This window comes from Lissotriton helveticus, chromosome 3_1 (assembly GCF_964261635.1).
Source record: "Lissotriton helveticus chromosome 3_1, aLisHel1.1, whole genome shotgun sequence".
NCBI lineage: Eukaryota > Metazoa > Chordata > Amphibia > Caudata > Salamandridae > Lissotriton > Lissotriton helveticus.
In genome coordinates, this window is record NC_136061.1 from 248190957 (window position 1) to 248213596 (window position 22640).

Here is a 22640-nt window from a genome sequence, read left to right on the forward strand (position 1 = left end):
AACTCCCTGTTGCAAATCTTATGAGCAGTTTTACAAGTGTCTCACGAGGGGCACGAGATGCTTAGCCCATACGAGTCTATTTAGGCCGTTTGGGTACTGAACACCCGCAGTTTTAAGGACATTATTAAAACGGACTGTAAAGTCGAACTGAAAGAATGAAAAGTTATGCATGCTGCAACAAAGGGGATCAGCCGAGCAATTTCACATCAGACAAACCACTGCGTAGTCCTCACTACAAATAAAGGGGCAAAAATTAGTTTTAGCGCCCATGCACTTGATGAACAGCCAGATCGTGGCCTGTGTCTTCATCATGTATTTTTAACTAACGTACACTGAATTCACGTGCTCCACCACTAAAAAACAAGCACTCACCTGGGCTTCCTCGCATGGAATGACCAAAACAAACACAGAAGGAAAAAAAACGAAGCTCCGCCCACCGCCGCGATGACGACATCGCAGAGGCGGAGAGGGAAAAAATCGCGGGAACGCCCCCGAATCTGGTCCGGCCTTGACGGACAGATCCGGCTCCCAATGGCTAGCCTCCATTTATGGAGCTAGCTAATGGGAGGTGGGGGACGTTCCGATAGCCAATATGGTAAACAAAAGATTTCACCTGCGCGAACTGCTTGCGCAGATCGCCAGGTCGAAACCTAAAAACAGACCAGCTATGCACGGATGACGAAAGCACAGCATTGCCCAAACAACTTGAACCACAAGCATGAGGCTTGATTACGTAGGAAATAAACCTTTAACAGGTGCGCCACATTGCACACCGTAGAGAACAGGAATTATTAAAATACTGAAAAACCAATATCTGAAAGAGATAAATATGCACGGAAAAAAACAGCATTTCATGTGAGTCATCAGTCAATTCTACCATGTCAATGATTAGAATGAAAGGGGTTAATGCCAAAGGGGAATGCCCTCTCTTTCTACCAGCCCCCAGGCCCTGAACATTGCACACTGTGCCGAAGGCATAATTGCTCGGATCCGAAGTCTGTTTAACTTTATTAAACGCCGTGACTGTCACACTGCGCTCAAGAAAAAAGCAGTGTTAATTTGGGTACTTACGTGGTTACTGTTGGCACTTCCTTTATTAGGCTTGCTTCTCATACACTCCAACTCGACATGCAGGGTGATTGGAATTTCTTCAATACGTCATGCTGAACTGGCGGAGACTCATGCAGTGTGTGTGCGTGCGTGTGTGCAGGCGTTGGAATAAAAAAAAGTTACGCACACGCACGCTGCTGCCGCCCCTACCCCACCTAACCAAATCCAGCCCAATCATTCGCCCGCCCACAGCAAAACTATACTGAAGTCAAATTCTCACGGAACCACGGATGTTGATTTATTATCGGCACAGCAGCACTCTTCACCGGGGACTCAGAGGTCTGTGATAGTGTGAATTACAGTGTAGTGACTGAGTCAATTATTTATACAGTGACATAACGCATGCAGTTCATTCATTGCAGTGAGTTGGCAGTGGCTCTCAGGTGTAGACCCGGCCCTGAAAAATAAGTGCCGGTGCTAAGCACCGGAAAGCACCGGCACAAATTAAGCACTGCTCATGCTAGAGCTCCATCTCACATTACACCACGCACTCTGCCTCCAGAATTGATAAGGCCTTCCATACGAGTGACTCACAGGTTTATATGTGTCCAGATATAGGTTTAGATATAGGTATACTATATCTAAGCAAGAGGTGATTACACCATCTTGCCCCAGCTGAGTGATCAGCCAGTTGTGTCAATTTAAGAACCAGCCAGGGGTGGCAAAAGATATGCTGCAGCCCCTGGTAGGCCTTGGTGGCACCTATGCCCTGAGCACCTATAGTGCATGGTACAGGGGCTGACAAGGAGTCCATTTCCAATTGTGGTATGTACCTATAGCACATGTATCAATAATTTAAAAAGAGAACAGCAGGCTGGGGGTCTGATTAGCAGGCCCACAGCCTCAGTAGTCGAAAACCAGTGAAGCAAAAAGCAAAAATTTGGGGTGACCATAGGATAGCAGACCCTACTCTCCTACAGGAAACAACTAAAAATGTCCCCCTCTGCGTGTTTTAAGGGCTACCTCACTATCTCACTCTATAACAACGGTACTGTCATGATCCAAGGCAAAGACACCTGTCTCTCGCTCTTTGACCACCTCTTCCCCTCCCTACTCCCCTCCTCTGCGACCGGGTTTTCCCCTGACTCTCCTTCTAGCTTTACCCATTACTCCCTTTCTCCTCCCCTGACCCCCCTACACTCCAATTGGTTGCACTCTCAAGAAGCACAGGTCGGCCCTCTTCCCTCTCCTTCCCCTATGACCTCCTCTCCTATTCCTTCCCAACCACAGTATGCCCACTCCCGCATCACTTCAGCCTTACCTCTCGCTAATACGCTCCTCGTCCATGCTGCACCATCCCGGTATTCCAATTCCTTCTCCTCTCCCATATTCCTTCCTGTCACTCCCCTTTTTAGTCCAGCTCTCCTCCAACCTTCTCCCCCAGTTAACTTTCCCTACGCTCCCCTTATTCCTCCCTCCCCCCCTCTTTTCTACCCCCTCCTCACCTCGTTATTTACTCCGATTTCTCCACAAACCCACTGCATCTCTCTCCTCCCTCCCACTCCTCCAGCAATGCTGTACCACGCCCTTTCCCCCCTTCATAACCCTCTCCATTTCCCTCCCTCAGACCCAGCAGAACCACTTCCTTTCCTCAACGTCCCTTTCTCTCAACCCCCTTCACTCTACCAGATGCCCGTTCCCTCACATCCACCTCCCCTCGCTGACAGGACCTCTACAACCACCTCGCCTCTTTTCCTCCCAAACCTCCTACATTCCCATGACTCCACACAGTCCTCCTCTCTCCTTCCACCTTACCGCCTTGTTCCGCACCCATCTCCCCCTATATATGTCCTGAATTCCTCTCCCTATTGCAACGCCAACAAAGACAACTCCTATTCACCAACTCCCGCTCTCAACCTCCACCTCTCCCCACTCTTGAACCCCATACCCCAACTCTCCTCCTGTCCCCCCACCTCTCCCTGCTTTTCACCACCAATTCCACCCCCTCCTGTGTCCATCGAGCCACCCAACCTTCCGTGCGCTGCCTTACTCTCTCTGGAAAATAAGCTAGGCTCCCTTATCACCTCCATCTCCCAGCTTGTAGCTGCCATTTCACTTTTAAGCTCTAAGATTTCCACCCTTTCATGCACCACTACTCCTTCCCAACTTCCCACGAGATGCACCCCGTCCACTCATCCCAATACAGCCAAGCTCAACCTGACGTCCGCAAACTTCGTTAACTCACACAAGCCCTTGAACGCCACCCTTCTTCAACCTGCATCCCCTAGTAACCCTACTATCTACACTATTCCGACAATCTCCTCTGTCAGAACCAGGCATCCCCCTAAACCCTCCCGAGCACCCCCGCATAAGTACAATATCCCGATCTCCCTTCAGAGCCCAAGTGCCCCCGTCACCAAAACAGTCTTGACAGAGCTGCGCTGTCTGATCAACAACTGCAGATCTGCAGTAAAGCACAAACTTGAAATCTCCGATACCATCACCTTTCACAATATTGACATGTTCTTCCTCACAGAGACCTGGTTCAAAAATACCTCTCACTCTATGTTTGATCTCCTATTACCCTCAGGCTATCCTATACTTAGGAATGACAGAACTGACAACATTGGGGGAGGTGTTGCAGTCATCTTTAGAAACTCCCTTCAACTTAAGGCTTCTCCTATTAGCTCCTTCCACACCTTTGAATGCCTTTCTCTTGAGCTTCAATTGCACCACCGCTCACCCCTCAGATTCCATGTCATTTACCGCCCGCCTGGTAGTGGCCCTTCATTTATGGAGGAACGCACTGACTTCATCAGCGACCCATATTCGCGAAGTGACAATCAGACCTTCATAGGTGACTTCAATCTCCACTGGGGCGTACCGCATGACTCTTCGGCGAACTCGCTGGCCACCTTCCTCTCTGCAAATGATCTTAATCAACACTGCACGGAATCAACACACTCTAGAGGCTCAATCCTGGACCTTGTTATTTCTAAAGCAGGCATGCTCTCTATCACTACCCCCATTCATGTAGACTGGTCCGACCACCTCCTCATCCCATTCTCTCTTCACCTATCACACTCTATAACCCTTGTTCAACCTAAGAGGGCTACCTCCTGGTTCCATGATGCGAAAAATATTGATATCGAATCCTTCTGTGAATCAGCTTTGTTATCACTTCCAAGGCTAGACCCGAACCGAGATGTTGACGAACTCACCTCCCAATGCCTCACAGTCCTTGCAGCCGAAATCAATAACGTCGCGCCACTCAAAAGCAAAAAGATAAGGCCCACTTCCTTAGCTCCTTGGTTCAACAAATCCCTCCATGAAGAAAGGAAGCAGCTAAGACTCCTGGAGAAACATTGGAGGCAAGTGCCCTTCACAGATAATTTAGCCACGCTTCGCTCAGCAAGATCCAACTACCACAAGCACATCTTACTTGTGAAAGCATCGCACTTCAAAACCCTTCTTGACTCAGCCAAAAATAGACCCAAAAAACTATTCGATCTCATCAAGATTCCTAACTGCTCCCCCCAACCTCCAAGTTGGAGGATTCTACAAAGCAAGCAACGGATTTCGCTATATTCCTCGATGAAAAAGTGAAATCACTTGTGGATCAGGTCACTCATCCTACCCCTCCAGAGGAGCGCAAATCCTCAGAGAACAGTCTTTCATCTCCTGTGGCAGTAGGTCAAGGTGTTCCTCAAGGCTCTATACTTGCACCCACTTTGTTCAATCTCTATTTAGAACCACTGGGAAATCTCCTAAGTAAATCCGGCATCCACTATCATCTCTATGCAGATGACACTCACATCTACCTCAAGGTCGCCTCCACTCACGATCTCTCCTTCCTAAGCTCCACTCTCGACTCCATTCAAAACTGGATGTCAACTCATCAACTGATTCTGAATCCCTCCAAAACTGAATTCCTCCTCCTCTCCTCCTCACTCTCTCCTCCCCCGGTTCAATTATGGATGGATCAGATGAATCTACTTAACAATAAACCCATCATTGTCGACAGCGCAAAATCCCTTGGTATCATACTCGACAAAAAACTAAATCTAATCTCCCACATCAATTCCATTGCTAAGTCTGCTCGATACCAATTGCGCCTTCTTTGTGGAATTCGTCGCTTTTTCCCGGAGCAGGACCTTAAAACCCTGGCGCAATCGCTGGTCCTCTCCAGACTGGACTACTACAATTCTCTTCTTACTGGCCTCCCCAAATCCCACTTGTCCCCCCTCAGATCTGTTCTCCATTCAGCAGCTCGTTTCATTTATGGGGCCAAAAGAAGCGACCACATCACACCGATGTTATCCACCCTCTGCTGACTTCCCATCGAGGCTAGAGCTATCTACAAGACTGCCTGTATCACCCACAAAGCCTTGCACTCTTCCTCTCCACGCTACCTGGCGAACAAGCTGAAACTCTCTGGAGGCTCTAGACCTTCACGTAATGCGGAAAATCTACTGCTTGAACCTCCCACTTTCAAGAAGTAAAGATCGATGGCCCAATCCTTTTCAGGCAACGCAGTGAGAATATGGAACTCACTTCCGCCTCAACTCCAGACCACCACCTCCTGCCAGGCCTTTAAAACAGACCTCAAAGTTCTCCTCCTCCAAAGACACTTCCAAAGTTAATTCATTCCCTCTCTATTATCTGAAGGAAGACCTCCCATCATTGAAAACTCTATTCTCCATGACTATGGAAGTGCCTTCCCAGTGTGTTCGTGTGGTTGGAGTGTATGCCATTTATTGCAGTATTATCCTTGTTTCTGTGTTTGATTCTCTTTTGTAACATGCACACGCCACTTTTCTCTTGTAACACACTGTTTGCTACCTTTCACATTTTGTTTGCTTTTGATACTTGCACAAGTGCCACCATTGCCTACGTAACGTTTGTTCTTGTGCCTCTGTGTCTAGCATATTTTGCAGTATATTACCTCTAAATGTACTTTGTTTTTCCCTTGTAACCTGCACACTTGTCACTCTTTCCTCATGTATTGCACTGTTTGCTACATCATGTATTGTTTGCTCACAATTGTCACTTTTACCTCATGTAACTTATCGTCTGCTTTTGTAATTTGTTCATTTGTAATTTTTCTGTTCCTATTGTGAAGCGCTCTGACGCCTTCGGGTAAAGTCCGCGCTATATAAAAACGCATAAATAAAATAAAATAAATACAATGGTCTTGCCTGTGGCCAGGGATGTGCCAATTCTGGATACAAAGGTACAATTTTTGGAAAGAACACAAGCCCTGGAAACCTGATTGGCCCTGTATGTGCGTGTTACGCATGTGTGATGCCACTTTATTACGCGCAAGCTTGGAGTTCAACTTTTCTGCACATGTACGGAGTTCAACCTTCCCACGCATGTGCTGAGTCTATTCTATCACACACTCGTAGAGACCCAAAATCATGCCAGGGACCCGATACTGCCATCATGTGCCTCAGACCCTCACAAGAAGGGGTGCCAGCATGTTAAGGGGCACACAAGTGCTTAACCTACCACCATACTGGGTCAGTACCAAGTCAAATTTACAGTGCAGAAAAAAAATCTTACAGTCCTGCATCCTCATACCATTTACCCGCCACAGTCAGAGAACCTCCAGGTGGGGCACTGTCAGATTCCACTCCTGCCCCCTCGTCCCACATATGCTAATTGCTCTAAAAAGCAGGGAGAAAAAACATCAATTGATGTGGGTAGAGTAGTGTTCACTCATAGCATTTAGAGGCTGGGTGAGATATGATCCTTCTACTTCCTGTTTTTCTTTCCAGGCTGAGGTGGGGGTCTACCTCAAAAGTAATGTAACAGGTGCTCATGTAGGACGATCGAATGTGCTTGGGCTGAATTAGCGCTTTATAAAACTACAAATATATACATAAATTAATGCTGCACTGGATACTTCGTTATGCCGCCTCGTGGCTAACAGCTCCGCTCTTCCAAATAAAAAACGTTGCAGAAATATATTTTGGTGCCCCGGATACAGCCTCTTAAAAGCAGCCTTTTGAGAAACAAAGTTTTTGTAGGCGGTGCACTCGCGAGTGCCGTCACATTGACGCGAGCCCTGTTAATTCCGCCCACGGAATCTAGAGTGGAAAAATGAGCATGGAAGCTATAAGGCTGGCCAGACAACGTGAACAGGATGTGGGCTGGAGAAGGTGGCATGGAATTTCAATAACGTGACCGAGAGGCGTGACGTGGCACTTGGAGCCCAATGGGAGAACGTACAGGGATGTGCGAAACAAGAAGTGAATATGTGACCGAACAATCGAGAAGTCCTGCTACTCCTTAGTAAATCGCACAGTTTTACCCATACTTTAGGGGACTCACCTGCCAATATTGGAGCGAGACTCTCACTCGCAAAAACACCTTAGCTTTAAAAATTATTTTTTTGTGTGCAATTTTATCGACCACTGTGCGTCGCTGCTCGTGTATGTGGGCTTTGAGAAAGAAGACAGACAAGAACCTTGACATAAGAAGGAAGCCTGACACTCAAAGTTGTTTTTCGATATGTCAATAGGTGTTTTTCCTCGATTAAGTTAAAAAAGGGGGGGGGGTGCACACACTGGTGTGCGGGCTTGCTGTCCTGTGCGAATGAATGGACGGAAAGAGAAGTATTTACAATCTCTTTCCTGAGCGCGACCCAAGTTAACGTGTCATCTTTGTGAGAGAGATTTCAGATAAGTGTAATCAGAATCGGGAATTTCTTAACCAATACTAAAAATAATTTCTACAGAGAGTAGTGGAACTGGAGTTGTTAGCGTCTGACCATAATATTGTCAATAATGAAGATGGTATTGAAAAGGCAGACGAATAGAACCATAGAGAAACTGCAAAGAGGAAAAAACGTTATAGAGAAAGTCCAGCTCAGTGGTTGCCAAACTGGTCTGTATACCCCTAGGGCTCAGTGATCCACATTCCCTGGGGGGCTGCAGGCAGCAGCTTTAAAAGAACTGCAAAGTTTCTTGTATAATCAGCAGTTTTTGGGCATCAATAAAAGTGCCAAGATAACTCTGGTGATTCATGTACCTGCTGGAGAGAGATGGGAGTTTTGTCCAGTGGCAGCTTTGACTCATCTAAGGTAGCGCGGAAGGTTAATATGCCTGCTGCAAAGTACACGTACCATACATAAAAATATATATATATATATTTTATGTGCACAGGTAGTGAGTTTCAGCTTTTGTCACAGAGATTCTGTTGTTACTGTGTAGTTCATAACCTACGATCATAACCTAGCACAGTGAGCAATGAATAGCTACTTCAAAAAGCTGCATGGAAACTGCATGGTACAAGTTAATAAGTTATGTTTTTCCTCAGACTTTCATTGTTTACACAGGTATTGTAGCATCCTGCTACAATAAATACAGACACATGCAATTGTCTTAACTGGAGCTTTATTACTCACTTGTTACTCCTGCCCTGTCCCTACTCTAACTACCCCTTTCCTGTGTCCGCTCCTCCTCTTCCTCTGGCCCCCTAGCTCCGCCCACTCTCAACTACTAGTGTGCTGACTTCACAACATCTCCCCCCTTTGTAACAAAACAAACAAAACATACTGACTTCTCAGTCCATCTCTACGATCAGTCTCTTGGGTGGACGTATGTCGCAATGAGGTCGTGGCGACCTGACTCTCGGACTATTAGTGCTCAGTGTCTCAATGATCGGAGCAGTGTTCTCACGATCATCTGAATGCAGTTCATCCGAACTGGGAGTGTCCATTTCACTCATCAGGATTCTGGGGGTGTCCCGTGACAGTTCCTTAAAGTGTGAGATGTTTCTCGTGACTCGCCGCTGCTCGGACTCCGCCGTCAACATGGTTCCTTTCCTCTTCGTGATCACCACTGGTTCGTCCTTGAATAGACAAGCTCTGCTGCTGAAGTCTGAGCCTTCAGTGTCTGAGGTGCCTATGGAGAGCTCAATTTGATATCGGCAGTCTGTCGTCCTTTGTGACTCGTGCTCACGTGACGCTCGGCCTCTTTTCCAAGGGGATGTAATTCTAGTTCCCTTCCGAGTGTCTGCACGTATTTTTACTTCCTTTTGCCTTGTCAGGTTAAGAACAACACTGTCTTCCTGTTTCGAGTCTGGGATGCCAGCCGGTGAGGTATGAACTGGGGAGGTCATCTTGGTATGGCTTGGAGGTTGATTGGCTGTCTCGGGTTGTCTCTCCCACTCCTGCTCGCGCCTAGAACAGACAACCCTTGGAACCGGCTGGGTATTTGTGTGTTTCGTTCTTATCCGATGATGACTTGGCTCTCCTGACGTGTCCGGCTTCCTTTGCAGATCAACTGGTTGGTCCGTCTTTATTTGGGTGCTAATGGCCACAATGTCTGTTTCCATTTTATAGGACCAGGACCAGGACTTTCGAGTCAACCTTGCTGCGCCTACCCGGGGTGATGGTGTAGTATTTGTGTCGCGATGCACCTGTGATCGATGTGACAGGTTGTCAGGTGGAGTGATCGAGTGTGCATTGACATTGGTGTGAGACATGTCGCTCTTGACGGGAAGAGTGTCCCTTGGTTCGCTGAGGTGTTCAGGTGCTTGGCGCCATGGCCGTTGTCGGGACCACGACTCTGTCGACTCGAAGGATCGGACCGACATGCTATCTGAATCAGAGGGGTTTTCCGTCACTTCCCTCTGAGAATGTTCCTTTAAGAATGTTGCGCGTGGTCGTTGTCGGGACCACGACTCTGCCGACTCAGAGGATCGAACCGACGTGCTTTCTGAATCAGAGGGGTGCTCCGTCAGTTCCCTCTGTGAGTGTTCCTTTGAGAATGTCTTACCTGGTGATCTTCGGAACCGAGTAGTCCGTGACGAGCTGCTTTCCACCTCGGAATTGTCTTTGAAAAGCTTCTCCGTGTGTCTTTGTTGGAACATCTTCAATGTTGTCTCATTTGGGAGATTGTTTGAAGATTCCGTGTTTGTTCCTTGTGCTTGATCCCAAGCTTTTGCCTCTTCGACCTTCTCGCTTGAGGTTACCCACCTCCGCTCTGTTTGTTCGTTGTCGCGGGGCCCATGGATGCATGGATCTTTTCTTGCTTGTTGTTGTGAGGGACCAGTCCGTCTTGTGCGATCTGGTTCTCCTTCCCACTTGTTTGGTGCTCTAGTATCTCTGATCTGTTGGTGGTGTGTTCTCCTACCAGCTGTTTCCTCAGACTCATCTTCACTCCTTGGCGATTGATGTTCCGGTGTCGATTTCCTGTGTTGACCACTGCAGCCCCTTCTTCTATGGTTTGTCTTTCTCCCCCACTTGTTATGCAGAATGCCATCTTGTCCAGGAGTGCAATCTGTCCCACTGAACGCTCCCTCCTCGTCAGAGTAGCGTGTGTCATACTTTGAATGACTCCGGGGAGTTGTTATTTGGATGGTTGACTCTGAGTAATCTTTGGTTGATTCTGAGTGGTCGGACGCTGAGTAATCTGAGTATTCCTTGTCACTTTCCTTGTCACAGTGTCTCCCCCGTTGTCTTTTCGCTGGTCTGCCTTCTCTCTCTCTCCTTTTGTGTTTGTTGGATTTCTGGGTTCTCTCTTCCCAGGTATCTCGAAGTTTTGTACTCAGATGCACATCCCTCAATTTGTCTCTTGTTTGGACTTGCATTCCAATTTCGGCTTTCTTGATAATTTCTTTTAGCGACCAATGCCCTCTTAGTATTTTGAGCCTTGTTTCGGGGTTTTCACAGCCTTCAATTATTCGGAGCCGAACAGCATCCTCATTTGTAAATGTGTTGAAATGGCAGCCTTGTACCAGACTTTGCAACCGAGTGATGAAATGCGGCAATGGTTCGCCTGGTTCCTGCCGGGCTGTGTTGAAGACCATGCGATTATGATCCACCTCTGCCTGTGCATTGAGATGGGCACAGAGTTCCTCTTGGAGTCTATCATAGATGTCTGCTTCTTCTTTGGAAAATGTTCTAATTGGGCATCAGCCCCCGGGACCCACCAGATGGAGGAGTAACACCAGACATTTTCTTTCTCTTTGCTCACCGTTGGCTTTCAAGAAATTGTCCAATGCTTCCAGCCACCAGTGCCGTTTGAGGCCCTGGATCCAATCGTCAATCCGTGCCGCTGGGGGCGATGCTTCAGCGTCTGGATTGAAACATTGAGCTACGTCTCCTCCCTTCATGAGAGAAAAAGGTTCTGGTCTGTCGTAGAGGCAGGGCATTGTGCTGTACATTTTTCTTCGGGTTTCAGTTGCTTCTGCTTGTGTTCTAGCTTGAGCTTGATTGTTAGTTCTTCCTTCAGTGCACTCGTGTTTGGTCAACATTGCACCCTTGAATTTATCCATGGTTAGTGACAATGTTGGGTTTCACTTGCTTGTTGTGTGTGTTCATCGGCTACTCCACACTTGCTTTGGCTTGTGCTCGTTCCGTTGTAATTATTCATGTGTTGTCTTTGTTTATGTTTGCTTGTCGCTTCTGTTGTTTTATGGACACGTGTTACTTCATTACATTCGCCGCTGCGCATTCGCTTGCGTTTCTCACTGTTCGCGTTTCCACCCGTGCTAACCTTTGTTTTGTCAATGCTTGTTTGTTAAGTCACTCCTGTGGTTGCTCTTGCTTGGTAGTTGATTCACTCTCGTGTTAGCATGTGCTTGTTCTGTTTGGTCGCCAAGACTTGTTCATTGTTCTCCATGCGCCGTTATCCACGCTTGTTTATTTGCATATACCAATGTTTGGTTATTTGCTCCTATCAATACTCGTTGGTTCTTCGCCAGTGCTTGGTTGTCCTTCGCCAACACTTGTTCAGCCTTCGCCACTGCTTGTTTGGTCTTTGCCAATGCTTGTTTGGTTTTCGTCAAGGCTTGTTTGGCCTTCACCAATGCCTGTTTTCTTCCTTTGCCACAATTTGTCCAATGCTTGTTGATCTGCATGTATCAGTGCTTGTGTCTCTTTGCATGGATCAATGCTTGTTTCTTTGCATGTACCACTGCTTGTTTACTCTTCGCCAATACTTGTCTTTGCATGTGCCAATGCTTGTTTACTCTTCGCCAATACTTGTTTCCGTTTGTCCAATGCTTGTTGATCTGCATGTATCAATGTTTGTTGATTTGCTTCTACCTTACGGTTATCAGTGCTTGTTGACTTCCTTTTGCTAATGTTTGTTTCTTTGTTCTTGCCAGTGCTTGTTCACTTTTGCCAATGCTTGTTTTCTTGACGTTGCCTGACTCCAAGATGGCCGCTCTATGATAATCAGGGGTCTGTCCTGACGAGCGCCTGACTCTAAGATGGCCGCCGTCAATGCAGTCACACGAGGCTTTCTCTCTCTGGATTCAGTCACTCCAGACTCACCGGCAGTCGTCTCCAGGATCAGGATCTTCCCAATTCGACTCCCTCTGGTCGCCACTGCAGTCAGGTGAGGTTGGGGTGGGCTCCCGCCTTCCTTTGCAGAGTCCTCGGCGGCGGCAGGCCGATCCTCACGCATCCAGCGTGAGATTCTCCGACATCGGAGTCCAGGCTCCAATTATTGCGCGCTCAGCAGCGCGCGACAGCAGGCCTTCGTGGGGCGATCTACCCCAGGGTTTACTCGTCTCTTGGCCACCACAGTCACCAGATCGGGTTGGGGTGAGCTCCCAACTCGATTCCTGAATTCCCGCTCTCTCTCTCGCGCCAATGACCTGCCGAACCTCACGCATTAGGCGTGAGGTTTTCCGATGTCCGATGGCGCCCGGGCTCGAATTGCAGCGCTCTCAGCAGCGCTTGCTGGCGGCACGTTGTGGACGCCGTCCACAACTCTGGGGCACTTCTTTTACCTCTCTGGGCACTCCACAGGGTCGGAGTGGGCTCCCGATTCCTGCACACCGGCTCTGCACCTGGGACACACGCTTCCAGCGTGAAGCGCTCTTTCAGCGCGACGAACTGCTTTTCTCTCGAGCAGTTCAGCGCTCGTTTCTTCGGCCCCTCTGCTCCCTCACAGACTTTGGGGGTCACTCTCAACAGCTGCTGGCCTCGACCTCCGGGCGGCAGCGTGGTTCTTTTCAGCAGCGTTTTCACAGCTGCTTGGGACAGGGCGTCTTCGTGGGGCTCTGCACACAGTGGGGCTTGCTGTATCCCACCCTCGTCGCCAGCTGTAGCATCCTGCTACAATAAATACAGACACATGCAATTGTCTTAACTGGAGCTTTATTACTCACTTGTTACTCCTGCCCTGTCCCTACTCTAACTGCCCCTTTCCTGTGTCCGCTCCTCCTCTTCCTCTGGCCCCCTAGCTCCGCCCACTCTCAACTACTAGTGTGCTGACTTCACAACAGGTATGATTCATTGTCTGTGTATGTGTGTGATATATAGTGCACGGACACCCTATGCTGGCATGAGAGGTGCTATAAAACAAATGAAGAACATGTGACAGAGGGACTACAGAGGGATAAAAGGCACTGTCGGAGGGTGATAGTGAGGGAATCATTGAAGAGCCCGAACAAAGATTGTTGCATCTCAGTGCATATTAAGCTCATCATTTATTATGCTTTAAAAGCTAATACAAATCAAAATATAATGACTAATGTGTTGTAGAATGCACCATTTTTTCCTTAATTTTCTTGGGGGAGAGCCCCCCGAAGGCCCCCTTTGTAGTGGTCAGGCTCACTCGCTGCATTTGGTGTGCACCGTACTGGTACTGGTCTGACAACATTTGCCAGGGCTGACTGACTCTCTCAAAGACTAACTGACTGACTGACTCTATCCCTCTCTCTCTCACTGACTGACTGACTGACTCTCTCAATCTCTCTCTCACTGACTGACTGACTGACTATGTCACTCACTCTCTCACTCACTGACTGACTGACTCTCTTCCTGACTCTCTGACTGACTGACTCACTCACTCTATTGCGCTCTCTCTCTCTCTGACTGACACTCACACTGACTGACTGACTGACTCTCTCACTGATTGACTGACTAACTGACTGAATGACTAACTCTCCCACACTCTCTCTGACTGACTAACTGACTGACTGACACTCTCACTGACTGACTCTCTCACTGACTGACTCTCTGTGACTAACTCTCTCTCTCTCTCTCTCTCTCTCACTGCCTGACTCTCCCACTCTCTCTCACTGACTGACTCTCTCTCTCACTGACTGACTCTCACACTCTGTCTCACTGACTGACTGACCGACTGACTCTCTCACTGACTGACTGACTCTCTCACCCTCTCTTACACTGACTGAAGGACTGACTCACTCTCTCAATCTCTCTCTCTCTGACTGACTGACTTCCTCACTGACTGACTGACTGACTCTCTCATTCTCTCTCTGACTGAATGACTGACTGACTCTCTCACTAACTGACTGACTGTCCCTCTCACTGACTGACTGAGTCTCTCACTCTCTCACTGACTGACTGACTCTCTGAATCTCTCTCTCTCTGACTGACTGACTCTCTGACTCTCTCTCACTGACTGACTCTGTCTCACTGACTGACTAACTGACTCGCTCACTGACTAACTGACTGACTCTCTCACTCTTTAACTCACTCTCTCACTGACTGACTCTCGCACTTACTCTCTGTGACTGACTGACTCTCACTCTCTCTCTCACTCTCTCTCACTTACTGACTGACTCTCACACTGACTGACTGACTCACTCTCTCAATCTCTCTCTCACTGACTGACTGACTATCTCACTCACTCTCTCACTGACTGACTGACTCTCTTCCTGACTCTCTGACTGACTGACTCACTCTCTCGTGCTCTCTCTCTCTCTGACTGACACTCACACTGACTGACTGACTGACCCTCTCACTGACTGACTAACTGACTGAATGACTGACTCTCTCACACTCTCTCTCACTGACTAACTGACTTCCTGACTCTCTCACTGACTGACTGACTCTCTCACTGACTGACTCTCTCTCTGACTAACTCTCTCTCTCACTGACTGACTCTCCCACTCTCTCTCATTGACTGACTCTCTCTCTCACTGACTAACTCTCACACTCTGTCTCACAGACTGACTGACCGACTGACCCTCTCACTGAATGACTGACTCTCTCACCCTCTCTCACACTGACTGACAGACTGACTCACTCTCTCAATCTCTCTCTCACTGACTGACTCTTGCACTGACTCTGTGGCTGACTGACTGACTCTCACTCTCTCTCTCTCTGACTGACTCTCTCACTGACTGACTAACTCTCTCTCCGACTGAGTGGCTCACTCTCTTACTGACTGACAGACTGACTCTCTTACTGACTAACTTACTCAATGACTGACTGACTCTCTCACTGACTGACTCACTGACTGACTGACTCTCTCACTCTCTCTCACTCTCTCTCTCACTGACTGACTAACTCTCTGACTCCCTCTCTCACTGTGTTAAAATCTAGATTGTGGCGTAAACATTATCGGCGCCATCTTGTCTCCTTTCAGATCCATGCGTGCGCGTAAGCAGCAGCCATTTTGAACGCCATGACCCCTCTGCCTACTGCCGATAGCCAGCGCGTCTCACCCCCTAACACCCCGCTTCGCAAGCACCCCCCCCCCCTTTTCGACAGCCGCCGGTCTCTCCTGCTTAGCCCTAAATGCACCTCCAGCGTGACCCTGCCTCCGAGCCACATCCCGCGCTGAACCCCCCCACACCCTTTCATCTCATTCATAAAATAGGCCCCTTTGATAACCTCTTCCTCCTTGCCCGATTGTTCGGCCCGAACCCAGGCCCTCACTTAGCCCAACAGATGCGGTTTATTGCCTCTACAGTAGGACCTCACCTCACTTCAAAGGAGCGGTGATTTATCAATGCCCTCACACCCCTAGACCCGATCGATTACCCGCATTTCTGTTCCCAGCGGAATACCCAGCTGCGCGATAGCCATCATGCTGAAATTAGGGATGGGGACTCCTACTGTAGATATGTGTGGGAGCGGACCTGAACCGGGGATTCCAAAGACGCCTTTTCTCCGGACTTCAAAGCATTACTAAGAACGTGTTGCATGTAATAAAGTAATAAACCAGTGTATAAGAGGCCAGGCCTCAGAGATGTCGAGAGAGCACCTCGAGAAGATACCCTGTCTGATTTGACGTGTTCTCTTCCGTCGGAAATAAACTCCTGTTTCCTGCCTTCCAGTCTCCAGCGCCTGCCTCTTTATTTGGGTAATCGTGAGTTGGGTGAGAAGCGGCTAACGCCGGGCAAACCTAGAAAAGGGGTAAATGACCTGATCTGCCTGAACCCTTTTTCAGCAATTGGCGTCCCAAACGTGGGGCCCATCAGCGACACGTGGATCCAGTGGGAGAGGTCCCGACGACGGAGTGAACGACTGCAACGATCGGGAAGAGCTCCTGCCCGATAGACCCTCGTCTGGCAGCCGATCATCCGAACTTCACTGGTTCCGAACAGACCTCTCTCGAGTGATCTACGGTCCTGACTGGGAACCATCAGGAGTGCCACAGCAATTACAGAGAATAGAGGACGATCGGGCGCTGGAAGCGGAGGACGAGAAACTGTCCATACGGTCCAGGTAAGGTCGTGTAACACGACAAACTAGGAAATATTTGATTGTTTGATTGGAAAATACTAGTATTGCTCTCTGAATTGTTGGTTCTCTTGGAGATTCTCTGTCTGCAAACTGAGAGGGATAAAAGTATTCTCTCTTCCTTTGCATGCAGTGAAGGGTAGGTAACGCAGGCTTTTGCCCCCGTTGTAATCCGTCGTGCCTATCTTTTCTCCCCCACTGATTGATTGTTTGCCCGATCATTGTTTGTTCGAGGATTGTTTTTTCTCGAGAATTCTCTGTCTACAAATGGGGAAGGGTAAAAGTATTCTGTCCTCCTTTGCAGATAGTGAAGAATAGGTAACGCAGGCTTTTGCCCCCGTTGTAACCCGTCGTGCCTATTTCTTTCTCGCCACTGATTGTTTGATTGAACGAACATTAATTGTTCGATATTGGTTCTCTCTTTGGGTATTCCCTATTTGCGAATACTGTAGAATAGAAATATTCTGTCTAGTCTTCGCGAAGTAGTGAAGGATAGGTAGTGCAGACTTTTGTTCCCCGTTGTAACCCGTCATGCCTATCTTCTCCCCATTGGTCAGTAGTTGGTTCAGCCCGGACCGCTTATTAGAGGTGGATCATCCGGCTCCTCTGGAGGGCACCCCTAATAAGGATATGTTTTTAAAATATGGACTTGTCGCCGTAGCTTATAGTAAGTTATGGAATAGATATACTAAAAAGGATCAGGAAAGTCAGTGGCCACTGATAGGATCCTTCGATGACACAAAAATAAACGTGCTGGAAACAACCCTTTGTAACAATAAAACCACGCCCAGTATGCTTGATAGTTTCGGCATGTGGCATGTGGCGCAAAGAAGCAGAACAACGAAAGAAAAGAAAAGAAGCGAGAATAGGAAAAGAGTTGCGAAAGGCAGCCCACCTGGCCGCTAAGAAACTAGAAGAAGATATAAAAGAAAGGGAGAAAGCCAGACAAAAACAGGAATCTGAATCGACAGGCCAGTGTCCTGTTAGGACCCCCTCTACGCTCTACCCTGATCTGACCTCCAAACAACGGGCGAACGATGAGCTGCTGCTAAGTCCTCCGACCATCTATATGCCCCCCCCTTATGCCCCCTCCCAACCCCTAGTACAACACTTGCCAGCTCCGAGTGCAAATGAGAATAACCTTGAAGCTAGTGCCCCAGCCCTCACGGCCTCCACTCCGGCCGCATTAGTAACGACATCAGATGAACACAAGACTAGCAAACAGCCACCGGGTAGACTGAATAGATTGAGCAAAGATGAGCGAGAGGGAATTGACAAGATAGCAAAGGCACTGGTAGAACGGAAGGAGAGCGAAGAATACACGATGGATATGCACAATTCGCATGCCGGCAGCCACAGACGGCATTTCATTTTACGGTTTAGTTACCACACCCTGAACGCATATGAGGACAGGTATCAGAATCGGGGTCCTACTAAACTGACAGCGTTATATAGAAAAGTCGATATAGGGGACGAGGCCGAGCGTGACGCGGCGGACCTCTTCATGCAAACGCTTGAGGTTTTCCGCCACCTCACGGAACAAAAACCGGAAGTTAAGATTACATTTCCCGAAACGACTGGGTCCTCATCAGAAGTAGGCAACACCATGATGCCTATCAGAGAAGCCGCCCCTTACTGGGTTCCCCCACGAGGTCAGGGAACGAACGACGATATCAACCATGCAGATGCAAAGGGGAGGGTTGTGTACAACTGGGTTTATCAACCATGGGACCGGCAAGATATTTTAACTTTTAGGCAAACCCTACCCGATTTAAGAAAGAACCCAACAGCATTTTATACCGAACTAGGCTCAGGCTCAACCATAATGACTCTAGCGGACATTGACTTGTTTTTCGGGTTATGTCTGCCGGCTGATGTGTGGAAGCAAATCCGAAAAGCCGACCACACAGATCTGTTCGGACATACCTGGAATCAACTCAGTGAACTAGATAGGCAACGGGAGCACGGAAAGAACCCGGTAAAAGACATACTGGAACTCCCGGACAAAATAGTTCAGAAGCTAAAGACATTGATCCCAGAGAAGAAGGTAGACTGGTCGGTAGTCACGGCTTGCCGTCAGAAACCCCAGGAAGACGTATCAGAATACTTCTCCCGATTTGAGACGGTGTTCTCCGACTACAGTGGCCAAGACATGACCACTGCAACCGGACAACACCTATTCGTGCAAAACTACGTGAAGGGTCTATCGCAAGAGGTCTCCCAAAAGTTACAGACGAGCGAGAGTAGTTGGGGGGCCTCCAAACCTGCAGCTATCCTTCAGATGGCTCAGTATTACGAACACCAAAAGAACGAGAACGAGAGGGCGACTGAGAAAAAGAAAAAGGACTTGAAAGAGCGAGTGATGATTGCTCAATTACAAGGAGTGACGACAGGAAGGGAACGGTATAGAGGAAACTACCAACCAAATGCACCCCCTAGAGACCGCACACCCACACCCGGCGCTCCACGAACAGACCTCGATGAGAACCAGTGTGCGTTTTGCAAAGGATTTGGTCATTGGAAGTCTCAATGCCCGGTCCTCCTGGAAATGCTTAAAAATAAAGAGACAAGAGACATGGCAAATGGCCCCAAAACTAGAGGGCAGGGGCGAGGGCACACCCACGACACCAACAATGACAGACCTGGCAGACCGAACACATTTGACCGCCCCCGACAGAACCAGTGCCAACAGTCTGACTGCGACAACACTCACGACTTTGCATAGCACTGCCAAGGGCAAGGAAGGGATCCAGTCGAGCTCTGTGTTGACCAGCAAGGTCCTTACGTCACCGCTAAGGTCCTAGGTACGAAGTCTCCATTTCTGGTAGAAACTGGCGCGACACGTAGTGCGTTATCTAAACGACTGATTCCAAGGGCACCCTTGTCTGGCTCACACATAACATCAATAGGCTTTGATGGAACGCCCTCCACTAACCCTTTATCCGCACCGGTTTCCTTCGACTTGGACAGTAACCCTACTGACACGACGTTTCTGCTTTCCTCCAACACCCCCGATGCCATTATGGGACTTGATTTACTAAAGCATTTCCGAGCTACTATCAGGTGTTCACAGGACGGGGTTCGAGTCATTCTGTACGATAACCCGACTCTGCTCAGACATCATCATGCACTACACATGTCTTCCATCTCAGACGCTGACGCATCTTTACTTGACTCTCTACCTCTGTATCTGTGGGCTAAAACGGACGCTGATGTAGGACGAATGATGATCGATCCCGTGCGCATAACTGTCCGCCAAGATGCGATACTCCCAAAACTCCCACAATATCGGATATCGCCCGAAGGTGAGAAGGCATTGGTAATGATTATTCAGTCCCTGGTAGAGGCAGGAGTGGTAGAGGAAGTAGTCAGCAATATTTGCAACACCCCCATCCTACCCATTGTGAAAAAGCAGGGCGAAGGAGATGAGAAAGCGTACCTCTTCATCATCGACCTTCGAGAGGTCAACAAGGTAGTTGTACCCCAGTACCCTGTAGTCTCAGATATCGCCACCATTCTGACCCTGATTCCTTCCACAGCCACCTCCTTCACTGTAATTGACCTAAAAAATGCTTTCTTCTCCATCCCCATCCACCCGGACAGCCGCTACCTTTTCGGCTTCACGTTAAAATCCCGCTCATATAGATTTTGTAGAGCTCCCCAAGGCTACACAGAAAGTCCCAGCATCTATAGCCAGGCCCTCAAGAGACAGCTGGACGTCGTTCAGCTACCGGAGGGAGTGGTGTTGATACAGTACGTCGATGACATCCTTTTGGCGGCCGACACCACTCCACTTGCAGTCACAGCCACCCTCCAACTCCTGCACTTCCTCGCGGAAAACGGGCACAAGGTCTCCAAAAATGAAGTTGCAATTCTGCCAACCCCAGGTCACCTACCTAGGCCACCTCTTGTCCAAAGATGGGAGAAAGCTCACACCTGATCGGATTCAGGCCATTCTGGAAACCCCCGTCCCAAAGACCCAGAAACAAGTCCGCTCCCTGGTAGGCCTCACCTCCTTCTGCCGGCAGTGGTTGCCAAATTTCAGCCTCATTGTAAAGCCGCTACTTTCCCTACTAGCCAAAGATGTCCCCTTCCCACTCCCTTGGACCCCCGAATGCCAATCGTCCTTCAAAGAACTTCGAGATGCCCTTTGTTCTGCACCGGTACTAGGAACCCCCGATTACACAAAGCCCTTCTCTCTCTACACTCACGAAAGGGAGGGGTGCGCTTTGTCTGTCCTGACTCAAACCATTGGCCCCAAGCAACGACCATGTGCCTATTTCTCTGCCACCCTTGACCCCGTAGCGAGAGCCTTGCCTGCCTGCCTTCGAGCCGTAGCTGCCGCTGCTGTCTCTATCCGTCAGAGTGAGGGGATCGTACTCTCGAATTCCCTCACGGTATTAGTGCCCCATGCTGTTGACACCCTCTTGAACCAGACTAAGACGCAACACCTGACTAGCGCCCGACTGACTGGATATGAACTGACTCTGCTTGCACCCCACATCACGCTGAAAAGATGCACCACACTGAACCCAGCCACTCTGTTGCCCCTGCCCGAAAACGACCCGAACGTCCCCCCTATACATGACTGTGTGACCCTCACAGACGAACAGACTAGGAGTAGAGTTGACCTCCGAGACACCGCCTTCACAGACCCTGACGGAGAGCTATGGGTAGACCGTTCTTGCATAAAACTCCCCGACGGCACCACCTCAGCTGCCTATGCAGTTACCACAGCCCAAACCGTAGTTGAAACTGCCCGCATCGCACAGCGATCCGCACAGGCGGCAGAGCTGATTGCCCTCACACGCGCATGTATTATAGCGACAGGGACTACTGCAAACATTTACACGGACAGCCAGTACGCCTTCGGAGTGGTTCACCATTTTGGACTCTTATGGAGGGAGAGGGGATTCCTGACGTCCCACGGCACGCCCATCCTCCACGGAGATTTAGTCTCCGCCCTGATTGAAGCAGTTCTCCTTCCCAAACGATTAGCGGTAATCAAATGTCAGGCCCACAAGAAGGTGACAGACTTAGTCGGACAGGGAAACGCGCTGGCCGACATCACTGCCCGAACCACAGCTGAGAATAGGACAATGACACGTATGTATGTTACCAGGTCACAAGGAGAAAAATGGACTGATGTTAGGGAAACGATTAGGGACATCCAGATGGCCAGCTCACCACACGAATTGATTGAATGGGCACGGGTGGGATTGAAAGACAAGGAAGGCTGCTGGCGGACAAAGGACACCAACAAATGGTTGCTACCCAATTCATACTTGATCCCCATACTGACTATGGCACACTCCCCCGCACACATAGGATCTGCCCCCATGATCGAACTCATCTCCAGGGTTTGGCACAACGACAAGATTCCCGACTCAGCCAGACGCCTGGTCCAGCAATGCCTTATCTGTTTGCAACACAACCCTGGGAAAGGAACTGTGGTACCCCGGGGAGAGTTTGGGGTCCCCGACCATCCTTTTGAGGTCCTCCAGATGGACTACATCCAACTGGAAGGATGCCAAAGCCTGAAGTATGTATTAGTCATTGTGTGTGCTTTCAGCAAATGGGTAGAAGCCTATCCAACCCGTGATAACACTGCCATGACCACTGCCAAGGTACTGCTGAAAGAGTTTTTCCCTCGCTACGGTCTTTGTCGAATTCTATGGAGCGACAACGGCCCCACTTCATAGCTGAAGTTATCCAACTAATCTTGAAAGGGTTGGGTGTAAAACAGAGGTTTCATGCAGTTTTTCACCCCCAATCTGCTGGCTTAGTTGAGCGACACAGCTGTCAAAGATAGTGGCCACCACAGGACTTAAATGGCCAGATGCCCTCCCACTGGCGTTGCTATCGATGCGCTCCACTCCCACTAAGCACCATTTGACCCCCTACGAGGTTGTATTTGGGTGACCGATGAACCTCTGGACTGCCCCTAAACCGACCTCCATTCACGACGTCCCGGACGTCCTACTGTCTGATTACTTGTGCAAATTGACTAAAACATTGTCTATCATTCATCAGCAGGTGCAGCAGGCCATCCCTGATGCTTCCAGGGGTCCGGGTCACGATATCCAACCGGGAGATTATGTGCTGATCCGGAATTTCCAACGGACAAAGA